Source organism: Echinops telfairi, unplaced genomic scaffold (assembly GCF_000313985.2).
Source record: "Echinops telfairi isolate 266 unplaced genomic scaffold, ASM31398v2 ScPeMD7_28;HRSCAF=97, whole genome shotgun sequence".
NCBI classification, from domain to species: Eukaryota; Metazoa; Chordata; class Mammalia; order Afrosoricida; family Tenrecidae; genus Echinops; species Echinops telfairi.
In genome coordinates, this window is record NW_022103925.1 from 2477506 (window position 1) to 2484011 (window position 6506).

General features: G+C 41.0%; 1 protein-coding gene across 1 annotated transcript in view; it reads left to right on the forward strand.

The window, feature by feature from the left end:
- POLN (DNA polymerase nu) overlaps positions 1 to 6506 on the forward strand; it is a 200207-nt gene that overhangs the window by 12002 nt on the left and 181699 nt on the right. The gene's annotated exons all lie outside the window — the stretch shown is intronic.

Sequence of the window (6506 nt, forward strand, 5' to 3'; positions counted from 1 at the left end):
CGCTTTACACAATTGATGTGTGTATGGATTGCGATAACAGTTGTATGAGCCCCTAATAAAATGTTAAAAAAAAAAAAAAGATCAGCTACACTATAGTTTATTATGTAAGGCTGGAACGCTCAGCTGCTGCCAATGGTCAGCAGGAAGGCCCAGAAGATACATCCTTTACCAAACATTAATGACTGCTCTTGTGCAAGTGGTACCAATGTCACTGAGAAACTCGAGGCCAGGGCTGATGGTAGAAGATGCTCTCTGGTAATGGGGTGGGGACGATCAGGTTTGATAGCATCCTGGAATAGAGGCCAGGTGGTAGTGCTCAACTATTAGAAGAAGATTAGGAACAATTGTTAAGAGTCATTTCAGACCTGGAACTGGTTGCCTGAAAGAGAGACCAGGTCCCCAGAAGGAAGGACCAGGCAGTACCATGACTGGTATATCAATAATTCTTCCTTTGGTCCCTCCCAAAGTGTGGCCATTTACCCTGGAATTTATACACAGAAATAATTAAACATTTTTTAATTAAACATTTTAAGATCAGTTGGGCACACGATCCAATATAACAGCAGTACCCAGACCTTTGAAGTGCCAAATAAGGGACCTTTGTTAGAGGGATGGCATAAGAGATCAGTAAATAAAGAGTGACTTCAGATCAGACTCCTAGTGGGTCTCTTGGGTTCATGAACTCACTTGGTAGCAATTTTCAAATAACTATGTTATTGGAATCAGCATGGTTTGTTGGTAGCACACCCAGATATCTGTTCTTGGCCTGTAGCATAAGAGCCATTATAATGAATAAGGCCAAGTGAAAGATTCTAAACTTGTTTCCTTATAGCCAAGATAGTAAATAAAAAGCAATATGGCAAACCAAGAGGAATAGAACTTAGTGCTGTCCATAAGGTTTAAAAGGATTCAGAGCAGGAGGGTAAGGGGGAGAAAGGGGAAACTGAACACAATGTTCTGCATATAACTCCCTCCCTGGGGGACAGACAACAGAAAAGTGGGTGAAGGGAGACATGGGTTAGTGTAAGACATGAAAAAAATAATTTTAAATTATCAAGGGTTCATGAGGGAGGGCGGGAAAAATGAACTGATCCAAGGGCTCAAGTAGAAAGAAAATGTTTTGAAATTGATGATGGCAACAAATGTACAAATGTGCTTGACACAATGGATTTATGTGGATTGTGATAAGAGCTGTATGAGCCCCCAATAAAATGAAGAAAAAAAAACTTTAAACCTAAACTATTCTCTGAAGTCTTTAAAACCAAACAATAGTTTAGCATAATTATTAAACAATATCTGCATTTTAAAAAAGACGTCTACCTTGGGAAAAATAAAAAATCGAAGGATTCAGGGGAGGGGGCATTATCTATCATATCTCCATTTGATTCTTCATTATAATATTTATATAAGTTGTATGGAGGATAACAAGTGATCTACCTCACACTCCACCAAGTAACTACCCTGATGGCAGCTGCTGTGCTGAGTGTGGGATAACAAAGCCTCAAAACCAAACCCATTGTTTAGTGGATGCCAATGCACAGTGACCCCAGAGGACAGAGTGGAGCTGCTACATCGGGTTTCTGAGGCTGAAAACCTTCACAAAAGCAGACTGCACACCCTTCTCCCAAGGAGCAGCTGGTTGAAACACTGAGCTTTCTTTCAGTTGGCAGTTCAGTGCTTAACCCATGGTGCCACCTTGTTTTCTTAAGCTACCCTTTGAAATCTTTTGTTCAGCTCTTGAACTTTATTGTTTCATCCATTCACTTTAGCGACTCTACATTCAAGAGCAAGTTTCAGAGTCTCTTCTGATATCCACTTTGGTCTTTTCTTGTTTTCCTAATGATTTTTTTGCTTTATTTATGCATGGATGTTCTGTTTTGTTTTGTTGTTCATTTTATTGGGAGCTCTTACAGGTGTCATAACATCCCATAATTCAAATAGATCATGCATATTTGTACAGTTGCTACTATAATCAGTTCCAAAACATTTACTTTCTTCTTGAATTCTTTGATATCAGCTCCCCTTTATTGCCTCCCTTCCTTCCCCCCAGGAACCCTTGTTGTTTTTATTTATATATATAAAAACATATATATCCGTAGCTTACCCCATCCAATATATCCATTCGCCTACAATTGTGTAATGTGCTCCCCTCTAGTGGGGTTATACAGTCATCATTGCTATGAGTTTCCCCGTTCCCCCACCCCTCCGCCTTTCCTGTATATTCAGGGAATCATTACTCCTGTTGCTGTTCCTGAAGGGTCATCCATCCTGGCATTCCTGCACACAACAGACTTAATTATACATATGAACATATGTAGGTCTAACAGTTTTAATGAGGTAAAACCTAAGCCTTAATAGTAAGGGGAGGAAATATTAAAGAACTAGAACAGCGGTTCTCAACCTGTGGGTCTCCACCCCTTTGGGGGTCAAACTACACTTTCACAGGAGTCACCTAAGATCATATTTCCGATGGTCTTAGGAACTGAGACATCGCTCCTCTATCCATCTCCATGCAGGTCCGCCCACATGCAGATACGCCCACATATGGGGTCGCCACAACATGATGAACTGTATTAGAGGGCCGCAGCATTAGGAAGGTTGAGAACCACTAGTTACTAGAGGATAGTTATGTGTTTCATCAGTGTTGTACCACACCCTGAATTCCTCATGCCCCGTGCCATGTGGTCCCTCTGTGAGGACCTGTCTAATTGACTTGCAAGTGGACTTTGGGTCTCCACTTGTCCAGGTTCCTTCACATTAATTTGATTGCTTGCTTTTGAACTTCTGATACCTATTTCCATTGACACTTCATGATCACACTGGCTGGTGTGCTTCTTCCATGTGGGCTTTGTTGCTTCCCTGGTTGATGGCCACCCATTTGACTATAAACCTTTAAAACCCCAGATGCTATATTTTTTAATAACTAGGTACCATCAGTTTTCTTCACTACATTTGTTTATGCACCCATTTTGTCTTCAGTGATCGTGTGGGGAAGGTTAGTATCATACAATGCCACATTGTTAGAACAAATTGTTCTTGTACTGAGGTGAGATTTTAGTAGTGGCCCAAAGTCCATCTGCTTCCTTATTGTATTTACATATGTGTACATGTATAGACAAATACACCTGTATTTATATGTATATGTATATATATATATAAATTTTTTGCTTTCTTCTTCTTTCCTCTTTTTCTTTTTTCCCCTCCTGTCCCACTATCATGCTTACTCATTGTTCAGCTCTCAGTAATTTCTCTCAGACTCTTTGATTGATCAAACCCGACCAGGAACACTACATCTTCCTCACTGTCAATTTTATAACCCTTACTATTCCCCTGTCCCTGTCATTATTGGCTCACTACTTACCCCTGCCTGCCCCCACCACCCCTACTCCCCTCCCATGCCATTGGTCCCATAGCTGTCTCCATGGGGTTGGTTATCCTGCCTATCTTATATAGCTAGACACCAAAAAGAGAGAAAGACCATATAAATAGTTCCAAGACTGACTGGTATCCTGTAACTCAGAGTAGATGATTATCTCTGTGTTAAGACCATATAAATAGTTCCAAGACTGACTGGTATCCTGTGACCCAGAGTAGATGATTATCTCTGTGTTAAATAGCGAGCAGGGCCTGTTATAATCCCTCAGCCTGATCCCCTTTTCTTTCAGGGTTCCATATCCCAGGACCGCTTACCTAACAGCACTTATATCCTGTTAGTCCTCAGCCTTCATGTCCGAAAGGAGCACATCCTACAGGTCCCTATTGCTCTTCCAGCAGTCAGGGATGCAGTGGCCTAGTGCTGCCCCCACCCTCACCTCTCTACAACCCCCTTTCACCTTTACAATGTCAGTGTGGTTCCCTCATGGGTAACCCCCAACCAGTTTGGGTGAGGTGCCAAGTGCTGCCCCAGAGTCAGAAGTCTATCATCAGGATTGCTTGGGGGGCTTCGTGCCCATTGTTGGTCTGTTGCAGGCTTCTGTTGGTTTGCCTCCACGTGTGTGCGTCAGACCAGCTGGTCTCCCGGAACGGGATCTTCACGGCTGTCCTCTATAGCACTGTCATCCAGGGAGAAGACAGCACGCTGAGAGCTGAGGCCAGCCCTGCAGTCATCTCTGGGAGCAAGCTGTTCCGAGCAGGAACACCACCCTCAGGGATTGACACACCGAAATGAAGTCTGCTCTGGGTCTCCCTTTCCTGTAGAAAGGGATTTTAGTAGCGGCCCAAAGTCCATCTTTGGACAATACCCTCTCCTTGGGTGGGTTAGTGCCGTGGTCCCACATTGCTGTTATTTTTCTTCCCCCACCCCTCTGTGGGCTTTAGAGGCATATGAGAGGGGTGAGGAAGATGTCTTGCAATACAGGTGCTATCTGCATCTTTGTTTTTTAAAAATTTGTTTATTTTATTTATTTTTGTTTACTGACATATGTATCATTAGGATTGATCTGGCTCATGCCAGAATATTTGGTCCTCAGCCCAGGAATTGTGTGTTCTGTGCATTTCCCCACAGGCCCGTTTGGCTGTTTGGACTTACCTCAGTGGACTCATATTGTACTTGACCTTTGTTGCTTGGCTAACTTCATTCAGCATAATATCTTCCAGTTCTTTTCACTAGATGAGGTGTTTCATATTTTCATCACTATTTTTTAGGGATACAAATTGTGTAATAAATTGTGTGTATATACCAGAGTTTTTTAATCCATTTTTCTATCGATGAAAATGTAGGCTATTTCCAATTTTTTGCAATAGTGAACTGCACAGCAATGAACATTGGAGGGTAGATGGTCATGGTCTATGATGTAATTCTTCTGGGTATGTGCCCATCAGTGGAATTGCTGGGTCATACGGTATCTTAGTTTCCAACTGTTTTAGGTATTGCCAAATCACTTTCCACAGTGACTGTACATATCTACTAGACCACCAGCAGTGAATTAGAGTCCCTGTCTCACCACACCGCCTCCAACATTTGTTGCTTTCTTATTTTTGTTTTTTTTCAATGGGCTATCTTTGTGGGTGGTAGGTGGTATCTCATAGTTGTTTTAATGTACAATTCCTGGATGGCTAGTGAGCTGGAACATTTTTTCATATGTGTATTGGCTATTCGGGTTTCCTCCTTTGTGAATCTTCTGTTCAAGTCTTTTGTCCACCTCCTCAGTGGGCTATTCGTTTGTTGTTGTTGTTGTTGTTTTTGTGGGCTTGGAGGATGAGGATTCTGTAGATTTTAGTAATGAGCCCTGCATCTAATATGTCATTACTAAATATCTTCTCCCAGTTTGTGGGCTCTCTTATTATTCTTTTTCTGAAATCTTTTGATGTACACAAGTGTTTTATGTTTAGTATGTCCACCCACCTATTTTCTCTTCCTCTGAGAGTGTGTCCTTCCTTAATTCTAATAGCCCATGTATTCCCTGCACTAAGGTTCTTAGCTTTGTCCCAATTTTTTCATGGATGATCCTGAGAATTTGGGGCTTTACCTCGAGGTCTGTGATCCAACTTGAATTTGTTCTTGTGTGTGGAGTGAGGTAAGGATCTTGCTTCATTCTTCTGCAGGTTGATATCTAGTTTTGCCAGCACCATTTGTTGAATCAGAGCCTTCACTTCCCATTTGATATTTTTTGGGCCCTTATCAAAGATCAGTTGTCTGTATGCCACTGTTTTTATTTCTGGGTTTTCTGTTCTTATCCATTTGTCTGAGTATGTCTCACAATACCAGTACCACATGCATGATGTTTTTGATGTCATCCCACAACTCATCACATCTTCTGTCATCAGCGTTCACTGCATCAAGTCTATTCTTGAGATGGTCTCTAAATTCAGGTGGGATGTTCTCCAGGTCTTCCTTTGGTTCTTGTGTACTTGTTTTGATTTTCTTCGGCTTCAACTTGAACTTGATTATGAGTAATTGATGGTCTGTTCTGGAGTTGACCTTTGACCTTGTTTTGGCTGATACGGTCAAGCTTCTTTGTTGTCTCTTTCTACATTTGTAGTTGATTTGGTTCTTGTGCATTTCATCTGGCAAGGTCCACATGTCTAGTCACCATTTATGCGATTGAAAGGATATTTGCAATGAATAAGTCATTAGTCTTATAAAATTCTATCAAGTAATTTTCAGTGTCATATCTATCACCAAGGCCATATGTGCCAGTTACCGATCCTTCCTTTTTGTTTCTAATTTTCACATTCCAATCACCAGTAATTATCAGTGCATCTTGATTGCGTTTGATCAATTTCAAACTACCAAAAACGTCAATTTATTCATCTTTGGTATTAATATTTGGTAGATAAATATGAATAACAGTCACATAAACTGATATTCCTTGTAGGTATACTGATATTAATGTGTCACTGAAGGGGTTGTATTTTTCACAATGTTCTGCCTGATGATTGAAAGGGATGCCATTCCTCTTCAATTTTTAATTCCAAATGTAGTAGATCATATCATTGTCTGATCAAAATGGCCAGTAGCATCCATTTCAGTGATCTTCATGTGCACCATTTCATTTTGACAACTT